This window comes from Vombatus ursinus, unplaced genomic scaffold (genome assembly GCF_900497805.2).
Source record: "Vombatus ursinus unplaced genomic scaffold, bare-nosed wombat genome assembly UNPS02014830.1, whole genome shotgun sequence".
Taxonomy (NCBI): domain Eukaryota; kingdom Metazoa; phylum Chordata; class Mammalia; order Diprotodontia; family Vombatidae; genus Vombatus; species Vombatus ursinus.
Genome location: NW_020954608.1, coordinates 47,184,905 through 47,202,007, shown reverse-complemented (window position 1 = coordinate 47,202,007; position 17,103 = coordinate 47,184,905).

Here is a 17,103-nt window from a genome sequence, read left to right as displayed (position 1 = left end):
AATCCAATGGGGAGAAGAATGCCTTAAAAAGCAGAATTGGCCAAATGGAAAAGGAAATCCAAAAGCACACTGAAGAAAATACTTCCTTATGAATTAGAATGGAAGAAATGGAAGCTAGTGACTTTATGGAAAATCAAGACACTGTAAAACAAAATCAAAAGAATGAAAAAATAGAAAATAATGTGAAATATCCCATTGGCAAAACAACTGACCTGGAAAATAGATCCAGGAGAGATCATTTAAAACTTATTGGACTATCTGAAAGCCATAATCAAAAAAAGAGCTTAGATGTCATCTTTCAAGAAATTATCAAGGAAAATTGTCCTAATGTTCTAGAACAATAGGGTGAAATAGAAAGGGAAAGAATCTCCCAATCATCTCCTGAAAGAGATCCCCAATGGAAAACTCAGAGGAACAGTATAGTCAAATTCCAGAGTACCCAGTTCAAGGAGAAAATATTACAAGCAGCCCAAAAGAAACAATTCAAATATTGTGGAAACACAATCAGGATAACACAAGATTTAGCAGCTTCTACATTAAGGGCCTGGAAGACTTGGAATATGATATTCCAAAGGGCAAAGGAGATAGGATTACAACCAAGAATCACCTACCCAGCAAAACTGAGTATAATCCTCCAGGGGAAACAATGAAAATTTAATGAAATAGAAGACTTTCAAGCATTCTTGATGAAAAGACCAGAGCTGAATAGAAAATTTGACTTTCAAAAACAAGACTCAAGAGAAACATGAAGAGGTAAACAAGAAAAAGAAATCATATGGACTTATTAACGTTGAACTGTTTACATTCCTGCATGGAAAGGTGAGACCTTTATCAGTATTAGGGTAGATGGAGGGAAAAAAATTGCATGTATGTATAGCTAGATAGATAGATAGATAGCTAGATAGACAGATAGATAGATAGATAGAGGGCAGAGGGTGAGTTGAAGATGAAGGGGTAATATCTGGAGAATAAAATTAAGGGTGATAGAGGATTATACTGGGAGAAGGAGAAAGCAAGAGGTAGAATGGGGTAAATTATCTCACATAAAACAGACAAGAAAAGAAATGGGGGAAGGTAAGAAGGAATGAGTGAATCTTATTCCCATAGGATTTGGCTTAAGGAGGGAATAACATATACACTCAATTGGGTATGGAAATGTATCTTACCTTACAGGAAAATAGGGAGGAAGGGGATAAGAGAGTGGGGGGATGATATAAGGAAGGGCAGATTGGGGAAAGGGGTAATTAGAAACAAACACTTCTAGGAGGGACAGGGTTAAAAGAGAAGAGAAAAAACGGGGAGTGGGGTATGATGAAGAGAAATATAGTTAGTTTTTCACAACATGACTACTATAGAAGTGTGTTGCATGACTACACCTGTACAACCTGTATTGAGTTGCTTGCTTTCTCAATGAGGGTGGATGGGGAGGGAGTAAGGGAGAAAATTTGGAACCCAAAGTTTTCAAAACAAATGTTAAAAATTGTTTTTACCTGCAACTGGGAAATAAGATATACAGGTGATGGGATATAGAAATCTATCTTGCCCTACAGGAAAATAGAAGGGGAAGAGGATAAGAGAAGCAGGGGTGGGGAGTGGGGCAGGGTATAGAAGGGAAGGCAGATTAGGGGAAAGGGTATTCAGAATGCAAGCCATTTTGGAGTGGGGAGAGGGACAAGACGGGGAGAAAATTTGGATCTCAAAATCTTGTGGAAGTGAATGTTGAAAACTAAAAATAAATTAATAACAATTATCATCTTATCTCTTCTTAATGATCTAAATGTATTTTGAGGAAGGTAATTCCATTTTTGTATAATTATTTTGTTTCCTTCTATTAAGAAAAAAATCTATCTCTCCAGAGTTATGTCACTAGAGGAAGAAGAGGATCAGAAGTATATTACACATCTATATCCATATATTTATGTCCATGACTATCTGTCTCTATATCTATCCATGTAGATGTAGATAAAGATATAAATGTAGGCATAAAACATGTATGTAGAGATAGATGTAGACAAACACATGTTTGCACATGTGAATAGTTGTGATCTTCATTAATTCATGCTCAAATTGGGATTTGTAATAACTTGTTCTCTCTGTTTATGGTGACTCTAGGAATCTAGGAATATTTTCAGCAAAGATGAGGTAGAAATAATGAGGTAGAAAAGAGTGTTTGAGGCAGATGGAGCAAGTAGAACATGAGATAGGAGATAAGATGCAATGTGTTACCAACCAGAAAAGTGATCAAAGAAGACTATGCATTGAAGCCCCCACCATGGACTTATCTGTGTGCTTTCACAAAGCACCCTCAATTCCAGAACAATTCTTTCCTCCCCTTTCCTGTTCTCTTTGCTTATCATGATCTTGGGACTACCTGATATCCCAGGCATTTTGGAGCCATACTTGCTCCTCCCATTCTCTTGTCCCCTTCCTCCTATTCCACAAAATTATATTTAAACCATACCTTTGACCTGGCAAACCACCTTTGCCTCCTACAGGAAGAAGGGGCCACTCTACTCCCTTAGGGGAGCAGGGCCTACAACCTATGCTCTGCCTCCAACATGGAGTAGAATCCATTGGTGCTCTACTTCATAGGGAGCAGGCCCATTTGGGTGCATCAGCCCAACAGATGCCTTTCTTTAACTTGGAGACTGGCTAAGTAAATTCTTTCAGGACACTAGGACCCATATGTCTTTTCCTCATCATTTCAGGTACCACCCCAACATTCTTAGGGTCTACCTTGAATTCATCGCCAATGACTACAGAGAAGGTCTAAGTGAATTTTTTCACACCTGAACCAGTCCTCTCAACTCTAAACCTCAACATAAAGACTATCATTTATAATTTTATAATTGTTCCAATAATGTTTTCTCTGAAATTGTAGCAATTCTGGTTAATACAAATTTAATTGTTTGACTTCATTTGTTTGTTTGTTTGTTTTGTTTTCCAAAACAATAGAAGTTTGTTAGAGAAAAGTTAGAACAAAAAGGTTAACAGGAAGTTGAAAGTCAATATAGGGGGCAGCTAGGTGGCAGAGTGGATAGAGCACTGGCCCTGAAGTCAGGAGGACCTGAGTTCAAATCCGGCCTCAGGCCAAACACTTGACACTTACTAGCTGTGTGACCCTGGGCAAGTCATTTAACCCCAATTGCCTTAATAAATAAATAAATGAATGAATACAAAGAAAGTCAATATAAATGAAGAGATGTTGAAAAAACAAAAGCACCTATCTACCATCATTGAACTTAGTAACCAAATGAAGACAAACTAAATCCTGGAATGCTGAAAGGAATGGATGATGTGTTTGCTGCGCTGCTGACAAGTCATCTTTCAAGACTACACAGAGGGGTTGCAAAAATGCAGAAAGACTAATGTTCTTAATTTAAAAAGTGAGAGATAGAAGAATGAAATCTACAAGACCTCTAAGTTTTATGTGATTCTATGTAAGCCTTTAAAAAGGCAATCTGAAAAAAGAAATTATACTAGACTACAGTTTTTTTTCTTTTTTTGGATAAAATTGTTAAACTGGTGTCAGGAAAATGTCCTAGAGTTTGTTTATATTTCTCCAAAGCATCTGACAAATTATTTCATCATTTCTTTGTGGAAAACATATTATATTGTAAGGGAAGAGGGAGAAAAGGTGGATTTTTGCTGAGTGAAAAACAAATAATTTTATTTTTTTTAACAAAGTTAACTATGCTATCTGCAAAAGGGAATGATTATATCTTTTCTAATATTTATTTTTTCATTTCTTATTGCTTATTAGAAGTTAGAGAATTTCTTGAAATAAAAATCAGAAGACAAAAGATCATAGTTTTTTAATCTCTAAGAAAATTGTTATTTCTCCATTTCAGCAATGCAAGTTTTTGACATTAAATATATACTCTTTTATGTTACCTTTTATTTTAAACATCATGTTCCTAGAATTGATTATTTTATTGCATTAAATTATTTAAAGAATGTTTGCTATTTATGTTTACATTAATGATTTATCTTTGCCATAGAATATTGTCTATTTTAAAACATTTGTTTATTTAGATATATAGTTTTAAGAAAGGGTTATACTTACATATTTATTGACTGTGGAATGGATACAAAATTGTGGTAAATGTAATGGCATATTACTTTGCTATAAGAAACAATGAAAATGATAAATATAAGGAAGCATGGAAAGACTTATATGACTGATTCAAAGTGAAATTAGCAGAAACTGGAAAAATAAAACTAATTACAACAATGTGAGTAGAAAGAACTGAATGATTAAAATCAACTTCAGTGAAATTACAATGACACAACTTGGTTTCAAAAAAAAGACAGAAGATAACGTTGTCATCTTTGTAGAGGCCAGAGACTTTGAATATAGAACAAATCACACATTGTCAGAATTTTTTTGAATTGTGAAAGTTTTGCTGAAATTTTGTCCTTTTTTTTTGTTAAAAGGAACTACTGTCTGAGATGGGACAAGGTTTATTAGTAAATGTCAATGATATAAAAATAAAAAATAACAATTTAATGTTTTAAAGGAATGGGAGTTCCATACTTATTCTTTTTAAAATAACTTTTAGCATTGTTGATCATTTTCTTGCCTTTTTTATTTTAACTTTGTATTTTTCTTTCATTTTCAAGATTTCTCCTTTTATGTTTAGTTCAACTTTTAATTTTTTTCTAGGGTTTTACTTTAATTGTATAGCAGTTCATTAATCTTCCTTTTGTCTATTTTCATAATATATATTCTTAGAGAAAAGTCTTTTTCACTGAGGAATGTTAACTATATATTTCAAGAACCGCATTGTCTTATTAGCATAATTACATTCTAAATAATTATTAGCAGGCTTCTATGATTTATTCTTTGACACACTTATTCATACTGTTAGTATTTTATATTTTGTCTTCTATTTATTAATTAATATTTATTCTATGAAAGTATAGAAAGGATATGCTTAATTTTATTTTTGTATTTTCATTTGTTTATAATTTCTCCATGCCTTAGCACATTGTCTATTTTGGTAAAGTTACCCTCAATGTGAAAAAATATCTTTATTCTTCATTATACCATTTTTTCTATTAATTAATTTATTTTTACTTTTCAACATTGACTCCACAAGATTTTGAGTTCCAAATTTTCTCCCCATCTTATCCCTACCTCCTCCCCAAGAGGGCATGCATTCTGAATACCCCTTCCCCTAATATGCCGTCCATTCTATCTCTCCCCTCCTCTTATCCTGTTCCCTTTGTATTTTCCTGTAGGGCAGGATAGATTTCTATAGCCCATTGCCTGTATATCTTGTTTCCCAGTTGCATATGAAAACAATTTTTAACACTTGTTTTTAAAACTTTGGTTTCCAAATTTTCTCCCTTCCTCCCTCCCTACCCACCTTCATTGAGAAGGCAAGCAACTTAATAAAGGTTATACATGTGTAGTCATGCAAAACACTTCCATAGTAGTCATGTTCTGAAAAACTAACTATATTTCCCTTCATCCTATCCCACCCTCATTTATTCTATTCTCTCTTTTGACCCTGTCCCTCCTCAGAAGTGTTTGCTTCTGATTACCTCCTCCCCCAATCTTCCCTCCCTTGTCTTATTCCCTGTTTTCTTATCCCCTTTCCCCGTATTTTCTTATAAGGTAAGATAGCTTTCTATACCCAATTGAGTGTGTATGTTATTCCTTCCTTAAGCCAAATCCAATAAGAATCAGTCCCTGTGCCAGGACTGGGGCTGAGGCAGAGCTCCTTTCTCATCTCGGTCACAATCCTTTCCTACTGACCGTCTAAGTTGTCTTTAGTATTTGTGGGTTCAGAAGTCTGGATACCACCACAGCTGCCTGTGATTCAGTAGCCTGAGGCATGCTCCAGATTCTCTGAGGCCTTCCTGCCCACACTGCACTGCACTCCTCTCCCAGCCTTACACAATAGACCTTTCCAATCAACCATCCAGGTTGTCTTATGCTGAAAATTTGTTTCACTATGTTTTTCTGGGTTTTGCTGCTCTAGAATTTGTTTAGAGCCATTTCTTACACGTATTTGGAGGCTTTTGGGAGAAAACTCAAGCAAGTCACTGCTTTGGCTCTGCCATCTTGGCTACAACCATTGTCAACTTCTATTATACCCTTATAACAGTCACTGTAAATATTTGAATTTAATTTTCCTACAATACATTCAGTATGCACATATATTCTTCTGTCTCTCTATTATGGTGAATATATGTAGTTTTAAGGGATGAACATTAAAGAATTTTCAAATTAGTATTTTACTGTACAAGTCTTTTTGCCACTTGCTTAATCTTTGCTTGGATTCTATGTTATTTTGTTTCTATCCATTTAATTATACTATTTTTTTCATTGACTATGATGTTTTGATAGAAAGAGAAGGTAATAAAAATTTATATAGTACCTAGTATGTGTTAGGCATTGTGCTAAGCACTTTTCTTAAATACTATCTCATTGTTCACGATATAGTCTCCATGTTCATCTCTCTTGACATTCCAAATCTTTATTTTTGCCTGATATAACTGTAATTCCTAATTTTGTTTGAAACTGTTCTACACATTGTAAAGATCCTAGTCTTTGATAATTTTCTTTTTGTATGAATCTTTATTCTAAATATGTTTGCCATATGAAGTTCATTGTTAGGTTTTATTTTATCTATTCTGCTTTCATTTTCTTTTATTTAACTACATGAAATATTCACATTGATTTATTGTTTTGATGGGTAGGCTTTTATTTTTCTATCTTACTTTAAAAAAGTCCCCCCTTCTTCCTTTATAATAATAGATGACCACAATATAGTTTTTACTATGTGCCAGGAACTGTGCTGAGATAAATTATTTTTATACTAATTTGACCTTGATACTTTACTGCATATAGGCTCTTCTCTTATCTCCCGCTTACTGCACCTATCCAACTCCCTGCCTCCCTCCTCCCCCTCTCTCTTTTGCTATCTCTCTCTCTTTGTCTTTTTTCATCCCCTTCTTTTTCCTTCCTTTTCCCTACCTAGATAAATGTTACAAAATCCTCCACTCCTTTTCTCCTTCCCCCCACTTCTAAATACAGTAAAATTTAATTGTAGTGATTTTTTTAAAAAAGAAGTGTTCATTTACTATTTTCTACATATCACTTACCTACCTACCAGACTCTGAATTTCTTAATTTTGTTTTCCAATTCACAGTTCATATATCATATATTTACTATATTCCTTATGAAATGTAGAGATTTTGGAATACAAGATATCAATATTATTCACTTCAACTAATTTGAAATGAAATGAAAAATATTTTATTTGGGAGTTGTCCCAGAAAAACACCCTTAAGATTTCTATAAATTGAAATATAAGACTTGATCTATCTAAATGAAGGGAGTCAAATGATGGAAGAGATAATAACTGCTAATATTTGGCAATTCCTCTATAATAAAAATGCCAAACTACCTAAATTAATTTATGTATCTAAGATAATACCAATTAAATTACATAGTAGCATTTCTTAGATCTGGAAAAAAATAACAAAGTTCAATACCAAAAACTAATTGTCTAGAATCACAAAGTGCTACAGAACAGTAGTTACATATTTTAGTTCCGATAAAGTGTATACATAATTGACATACAATATATATTAGGGAACAGATTATATAACCAAATAACTGAAGTGATCAGAAGTAGTAGCCCAATATTTGATTAAACCAAAGAACATAAATTATTAGGGAAATAATACATTTTTGATAGGAACTAATTTGATAATTGAGAAGCATTTTTGGCATGAATTAGGGTTTGATCAACATGATACACCATATACTCCAACATGATACAAATGTATACACAATCTATATAAATGGTCACATCCTTTTTTAAATAAAAAGATAAATAAAAATGGGATAAGATAGGTTTTACAATTGTGAAAAAGACAAAATCACTAAATAAAATAGGATATCATCAACATAATGGAGATAAAAATAATGAAGTGGATTGTCAAGTCATTTTCATAACATGAGGTTAAAACATGTTAGGACTAGAATTTCTGTGGTAGAAACAACTTCAAAAGTTTGACATAAACCTTACTTCATTATGAAGGTTAATTTTACTGATGTAATGCCGAATTAAATTAGCTAACATTCTATACTCTTTGGTGTTGTTGCCTGCATTAACAGAACTGATCCATAACTAACATTTTGGCATTCATTTTGCCTTATTTTGAAATCTATATTACATGTGTAACATAAGAATTAGGTGATTTTTCCCATTTACAGATTTATGAATATTCTACATAACAGGAATTATTTTTGTTGGAAAATTACAATAATTCTTCTGTAAAGCCTTCTGAATTAGAGTTTTTATCATAATTATTTTCTGAATTTTTGCTTCTGAATGAGTTTGGTCTATTTAAATTATTATTTTCTTATTGTCATCTTTGAAAATTCATCTTTTTATAGATATCTATTTTCTTTAAATTCTCAGTTTTTGCAGGAATATAACTGTTTTGTAGAATTCCATAATAAAATTACAATTTTATTTTGCATTTATTGAGAACTTGCTTTTTAATTTATAATTTTATTGATTTTTATTTTTTAAATAAACTCGTTGTTTGTCAATTTTATTGGTTGATTTGAAGAAACAAATCCTGATTTTATTTACAATTCAATTATTCTTTCTTTTTTTGTTCTATGTTTTTATCTCTTTCCCTAATTATTCTTTCTCTCCTTTTTTATTTCCCTTTGAAATATTGCTTCCCCCCTCCTTTTTTTTTTTGGTGTCTTTAGCTACTTAAAATATTTATCTTCTCTTTTCTATCCTATTAATATAGAAACAAATTTGTTATAATTTTCCTTAAAGAAATTTTCTTCCAATTTGTATAGGTAATATTATCATTTTCATTATCTTGTAATTATATTATTTTACTTGCTGCTTGCTTACCCCAATCATTTTTAAAGGTTATTAGTATGCTTTGTTTGGCAATGTTAATAAGTTATGTTTCAGTTTTCCTATAGTTGTGCAATTTCACTAATATGAGTGTTATTTAATTCTAATTGTAATGAATTTTTATCTGAAAACATAATATGATTTTTTTTTGCCTTTTTCATTTATATTGGGATTTCTTATAACCTAGCAGGGTATATTATGTATGTATGAGTCTTTTGTATGCATGTGAGAAGAACTTATCATTGTTTCTTCTCTCATTATACTGCCTCCACATATTTATCAGTAGTATCATAGAGTTAGAGTTAAAAGAAACTGCAGGACTCAATAAATCAAATACCCTTTCTATAGATGAAGAAACTAAGTACCCTGGAGATGCAGTAGTTTACCTCATAGATAGTAATTAGTAGAAGCAAAATCTGAAAACAAATCTTTGGACTTCAAACTGATACATCTTTCTAACACATCAAGTAAGAAGTTCAAATCTTTGGTTTATTTATGATTATTTTTTAATTATAATAACAGAATCCTAAGGTTCTTTATTATTATTATATTTTGACTATTCTTTTATGTCTCAAAATTTTATTTTATAAATTCAATTGTAAAATTCCTAATTGTATAACTCACCTGTATTTGTAATTTTCACCATTAAGTAATGCGTTTCTTCATTACCTTCAATTAAAAAAATGAATTCCATTATCAAAAACCATTATTAATGATATACATATTTTGAAACCTGAAATAGAATTTTATACACACACACACACACACACTTACATGTATATGATCATCTTCAATTTTAATCTAGCTGTATCCCATCCAATCAAATGTGATTACTAAAAACACTATGTTAACAGACTTTATTTCTTGATCAATTTTATGACTTTTTCTTTCAATTGGAGATATTATACCATTAACTTTCAATGTCAGAAGGAAATAAATTTGATATTTTTTTGTCTAATTTTCCTTGGGTTGTTCTTGACGTGGAATGAGTTGTTGTTGTTGTTGTTTTTAATATTCTATGTCTACAGCAATCATTAAAACCAGCAAGTTAAAAAGTTAGATTCCAGTCTTTATTTTAAATTATATTTCACTGAAATTTACTTCCCAATTTGTCATAGAGACTTTCCTTTGAGATTGGCAGGTTCTTTCTATTCAGATTATTTCTATTCATCCCTTTTTATTATTTTTGTTTCTAAACATTTTTATTAACTAATCTGAATATATTCAGGTTTTTTTACCTTGTTTTTCTACTAATATTTTCCTTCAAATTCTGATTTGTTTCTATAGTTTAAAATTTTACATACCAAATTCATACTTCTTTTTCTACATTATAGACACATAGAAAATCTTAAATATAATTCATATTAGGTGATACATAAATTATTTTTGTCAATTATTTATCTTTTATAATTGGATTAGATTTCATCTTCTTGATCTTGTAATCAGTCAGTCACTGAGTATTTTTAAACATTTACCATATATAAGCATCAATATAAGTGCTAGGGATAAAGAAAAATAGCATGTGCTTTCCAAGGAGTTCACATTGTAAATTGAGACATAATATGCAAATAACAATACCTATTGAATTCATACAGTGCTTGTTTAAAGTAATCTTAAAAGGAAGGTTTCAAGAGTGGGTAAGTAGGGGGAAGAGTGGTTTTACTTTAATTTTCAAAATTTTTAATTTTTAATCCTTTTTCCTTTCAAATACTATGTATTTTGATATTTGCTTCTTTCATTGACATTTTTAGTCCTTAGATATCATTATTTATTTCCCTCCTTGCTCCTTCTTTTTTTTTATGTGTGTGCATAAACATTGAATTTGTTTTCATGAATTTCCTTAATAATTGTGATTTGGTACAATTTATGATTTGAATTTTTACCATCATTTTAAGAGACGATTCAACTTGTGAGGAAATTTTATCATGTTGTCCTTTAATAGGGCAGAATTTCTTAATTGGGTCAAAAAACTCTTTTGAAAAGTTATTGGGGTAGGATCAAGGTGGTAGAGGAGGTACTCACAACATTCCTTTTCAAACAAATTTAAAATAATGTTGCAAATCAAAATCTTGGGTGGCAGAGATAAAAGGTCTCAGTGAGACATTATTCCAGTATAAGACAACTTAGGAAGGAAAGATCTGAGACTAAGGGATAGAGGTTGGACTAGAACTCACATGGAGGCAATTCCAGTGGTGGAACTAGATGTTGGTAACAGAAGCAGCAGCAGCTTTAGGAGCTGTAAAGCAAAAATCAGTAAGGGACCCTGGTAACTGGTCAGAAAGAAAATACAAAGGATGCCTGTGTCAGCAATGGACACAGAACTAGATGCTGTTTGGCTATTCCATTGTCCCAGTATTTGAGTTGAACTATAGTTCAAGGGCAGAGAAGAGCACTTTTAGTCAAGAGAGAGCAGGGACTTTTTTCCCCAAGGAACAGTATGAATTGCAATCTTAAGAAATCAGGGACCCTTCCTGAGTAAGGCTGAAAGAACAGACCAAGAGAACAATGAGCATACCTCTAACCAGATCACTTCACCTTAGTAGCACTGAAAACTTCCAAACTCCCAGCACTAGAGCTTAAAACAGCAGTGTGAAAAAGTGTCCCTCCCTCAACCATGCCAGGAAGAGAATTCAATTTTAACATACATTCAAAGAAAAAATATGCTGTAAAAATTAGCAAACAACAAAAAAAGAACTTGACCATAAAAAAGCTACTGTGGTGACCGGGAAGATCAGCACAAAAACTCAGAAGAAGAAAATGAAGTCAAAACAGCTACAAGCAAAGCCTTAAAGGTTAAAAAAAGAATTAGACACAAGTCTGACAAGAATTCACGAAAGTTCTGAAAGTGATTTTCAAATTCAAATAAGAGTAGTATAGGAAAAATTAGGGAAAAAAAGACAATGAGGTAAGAATATTATGAAAAGGAAATTAACAGCTCTGTAAAAGAAGCACAAAAATATTAAAGAAAATAGCCCTCAGATTCTTAAAATATAGCCACTGCTTAGATTCTTATAATCTAACCACTGCTTACCCATGTTCAGACTCTTTAAGAGTCTGCCCAATATGATGGATGTTCTAATAAACCTTGTCTTTGGCTGAAAAAAGGCTTGGGTTGAATTCTTTCAGGCAGGACCCTCATGTTGTGATTTTGGGGTCCCAGCACCCATGAACCCCTAAACCACATCATTTTGGTGGCCTATATGGGGAAACTGCCTAACCCCAAGTTCTTCTCCAGCCAAGACTGGAAGGTATGTAAGCCTCCTCTCCCTCCCTTTCTTGCTCTGCAGTTGGGGTCACTCTCCAAGCACCAAGCCTTGGAGGTGCTTTTTGAGCAAACAGTTATGAGACTGTCTTGCACTCGGCCTGATGCTTTCAGGCCCTCAGACCTGGGTACACCTTCTGCAGCATAGAGGACAAGGATGGATGCCCTATCTGGAAGTGTATCTGTGAATTCCCTCAGCGCTAGGGAATTGGGGAAAACTGCAGTTGCTTTTTGGTTGCCTGAGGCTTACTGACTCCCTTCCCTCTATGCTCCTGAATTCTCCTTCATTGAGGTTACAGGGCAAGTTAGAACACCTGAAAATATCTTGGCAGATTCTGGAGGTCTTGTGATTGATCATTAAGGAGTTTAGAACTCCTCCTTACAACCCTGGTCACTCTTTTCTTCCACTCCCTTCCCTTGAGTACTTTTGATTTCATCCTCCCCCACCTGGGGAAAAGGAAGGAGGGGAAAGGGGCAGCAGCTAAAGCATGGGCCCCACTGGCAATGGCCTTGGGCCCTAGGGCAAGTATATTTGAGAAATGAAGACTTTATCAGCAATACTTGCTATAAAAATTGTTTCCCAAGGAGTTGCTTTCTTCAGTGAATTTTTGCACATCACTTTAATTTGACTACTTTTTTTTAAAGATGTTCTTTTCTTTAGTGAATTTTTGTGCCTCTTTTACCATTAGGCCAATTCTTTTTTTTTTTAATGTGTTATTTTCTTCAGTATTTTTGTGCTTCTTTTTATGAAACTGTTAAATTTTATTTCATAATTTTCTTGTATTTTTCTCATTTCTTTTCCCAATTTTCCTCTTTTTTATCTCTCTCTTTAACTCTTCCAGAAATTTTCATAAGGCTCATGTCCAATTTTCAATTTTTTTGAGGGTTTGCTACTAGATATTTCCACATTATTGTCTTCTTAAGTGTTTATGCTGTTTTGCTCAGTGACATTTTGTACCTCATTTTCCATTAAGCCAATTCTGATTTTTAAGGTGGTATTTTCTTTTTTTTTTTCAGCCAAAGACAATATATAGAGAACTGAATCAAATTTATAACAATATAAAGCATCCCCCAATCGATGAATGGTCAAAGAATATGAATGGGCAGTTTTCAGAGGAAGAAATCAAGGCTGTCTATAGTCATATGAAAAAAAGCTCTAAACCACTATTGATTTGAGAAATGCAAACTAAAACAACTCTGAGGTACCATCTCACACCTATCAGATTGGCTAGTATGACAGAAAAGGAAAATGATAAATGTTGGAGAATATGTGGAAAAATTCATTCACTGATGCACTATTGGTGGAGTTGTGAACTGATCCAACCATTCTGGAGAGCAATTTGGAATTATGCCCAAAGGGCAAGCAGACTGTGCATACATACCCTTTGATCTATCAATACCACTAGTTGTTCTGTATCTGAAAGTGATCATAAAAAATGGAAAAGGATATAGGTATACAAAAATATTTATAGCATTTTTGTGGTGACAAAAAATTGGAAATTGAGGGCATGCACATTAATTGGGGAATAGTTGAACAAATTGTGGTTATATGGATATAATGAAATACCATTGTGCTATCAGAAATGACAAGCAGGTGGATGAGAGAAAAAAACCTGAAAAGATTTGCATGAGCTGATGTAAAGTGAAATGAACAGAACAAGGAGAACATTATACACAGTAACAGCAACATTGCATGATGATCAACTATGAATGACTGAGCTTTTTTCAACAATGCAATGATTCAGGACAATTCCAAAGAACTCATAATGGAAAATAATATCCACATCCAGAGAAAGAACTAGTGGAGTCTGAATGAAAATGAAAGCATACTATTTTTTTCACTTTATTTTATTTATTTTTATTTTTTTATATTCATTTGTATAATTTTCACCTTATTTTTTCATGATTTAAAAAATTGATGTTTCTTCTTTCACATGACCAATATGGAAATATGTTTTACACAATTGCACACATATAACCTATTTCAACTTGCTTTCCATTTTAGGGAGGAGGGGAGAAGGAAAGGGAGAAAAATTTGGAACTCTTTTTTTCAAAATGAATGTTAAAATTCTCTTTATATGTAATTGGAAAAAATAAAATAATATTTAAAAAAAGACTAGAAAACAACTCCTTAAAAATCAGAATTGCCAAGTGGAAAAAGAGGAAGAAAAGCTCACCAAAAAAAATCCTTAAAAATTAGAATTGGGAGAATGGAAGCTAATGACTTTATGAGACATCAGAATACAATAAGACAAAATCAAAATAATGAACAATAGAATAAAATTCAAAATGGCATATCAGAAATAACAACTTACCCAGAAAATAGATCATAGAGATATGATTTAAGAATTGCACTACTGCAAAGCCATTGTCAAAAAAGGAGCCTAAATATCACATTTCAAGAAAATTACCTCAATATCTTAAATCTAAATGGCAAAATATAAATTGAAGGAATCTAGCATTCTCCTCCTGAAAAAGATCCCAACATGAAAACTCCCAGGATTATTATAGACAGATTCCAAAGCTCCCAGCTAGTGAAAGTATTTTAAGCCACCAGAAAGAAACAATTTAATTGTTTTAGAGCCCATGATCAAGATCGCACAAGATTCAGCAGTTTCCACTTTGAAGGAGTGAAGGGCTTGGAATGCAATATTATGGAACCAAAGTAGCTAGATTTGCCACCAAGAATAATCTACTAAGCAAAACTAAGTATAATCCTATAGGAGAAAAAATGAATATTAATTAAATAGAGGACTTTTCTGATGAAAAGACTAAGCTGAAAAGAAAATTTTGATACTTATAGAAAAGACTTAAGAGAAGCACAGAGAGGTGAACATGAAAGAAAAATCTCAAGGGACTCCATAAAGTTAAACTTTTTACTTTTCTATATGGGGCTACATGTAACTCCTAATTGTTATTGTTATTGTTATTAGAGTAGTTAGAAGTAGTCTACATTGACAGAAGGTATAGGTGAATTGATTATGTTGGGATGATCTTCAAAAAGGGGGGAGGGAATGAGAAATAGAGATGCCCTGGCAGTAGAGGAAAGGGAGAGGTGAAATAGGGAATTTTTTTTTCATATAAAAGAGGCATACAAGGAAAAGTTTTTACATTGGAGTGGGAAAATGGGGGAGAGATGTCAGGAAAATGTTAAGCCTTCTTTGCATAGAAAGTGTTTCAAAAGGGGAAAAATACGCACACATTCAGTTGGATATAAAACTCTATATTATCCAATAGGGAAATAAGAGGGGAAAGAGATAAGTCAAAAGAAGAGAATGATCCAAAAAAAGAGTGAATTAAGTGAGGCTGTGGTCAGAGGCAAAACAGGCTTTTGACAAAGGACAGGATAAAAAGAGAGAGAAAAGAACAAACAAAAAAATGAGATGGAGGTAAATGCACAGTAATCATAACTGTGAATATAAATGGGATAAGCCCACCCATAAAACAGAAGAAGATAGCAGAACAGATTATAAATTAGAATCCAACAATTTGTTGTTCACCAGAGGCACATTTGAAACACACACAGAGTGTTCAAATAAAAGACTAGAGGAGATTCTAATATGCTTCTGTTCAAGTGAAATGGGAAGGGGGAGGTAGAAATCATGATTATCAGACAAAACAAAAACAAAAATAGACCTAATTAAAAGGGATAATCACAGAAACTGCATCTTGTTAAATGGTACCATAGATAATGAAGTACTATCAGTAATTTTTCATTGTCTAAATTGTATATCAAGAAGAGACTTGTTTCTAATGTAGTATCCATTTCAGTTCTATCTGAACTATTCAGTTTGATTCTGTCACAGTCTTTGTCCCCACTTGAAGCCATTTACAAACTTGTAATAATAATCTGCTCTATTCCATCATCTAACTCATGGTTGATACATTATTGGATCTGAGAACACTTGTTGAAGAATAATTTTGCCTATGAAGTTATTTTTCAGTTTATTAATTTTGTTTATTAATGTTATTGCCTATAAAATCTGCAGTTAATAATTCCTCAGATATATTTTTCTATAAAAAATATATCGAGTGTTTTCTTCTAAACCTTCTGCAACAAGATCAAGATTTTCTACAAAAAGCAAGACTATTATCCCAGTTTCAAACTAGAAACAGTTATATATACAATCAGTCCCAATATCTAGTCTTAAACAAGTTTCCACATCTCAGGACAATTCCAGAACCAGAAGACCAACAGTTACATTTAATTCTTTTGTAGAACTGAACTTTAGGGCCCTCGCCATAGTTTAGGTTGTAAAATTTCCTTCACTGAGAAAGAAATATGTGAAAAATGATTTCTAGAGATACCTTGCTTTGTGTGGAAAGGAAAAAAAATATATATAGCAATATAGGTTTTTTCACTCAGATAATCATTTTGGAACCTAATATTGTACATGATTGAATCCATGAACCCTGGGGTAAAAGCTAGGAGAGTTGCTTGATGGTTTATACCCAGTTGGCATCAACATTCTACTCTAGAAGAATGCTGATAAATCTACCTCAAGCATGAGTTAATTTCTTTACCTGCAGTTAGAGACGATATTTTAGGAAATGTAGATCCACCCCCACTTGAGTAGCTAGTGAGTTTCTGACTAATTTTCAGTGATGCATTCCTTCATGCAAGATCAAAGAATTCCAAGAATTGATGACAATTTAAGAAAGAGTATCCATTTTCTTTTTGGACAGTAAATGATGGTTTTGGAATACAAGAAAAAATTCTCCATATTTCATTTTAGGATACAATTGGTCTTTCCTATGGAAAAGCAAAATACAATTAATACACCTCATTCTATCTCATGAATTGAATGTAATACTAACCATTCAGTTATTTTATCTTTACAAAAGTCCTTTCAAAGGCTCCAGACTGTGATTTGAAGAATGAAAGACCACTTCAGATACTAATTAGCTCTGTGTCCCTGGGTAAATCATTTAACC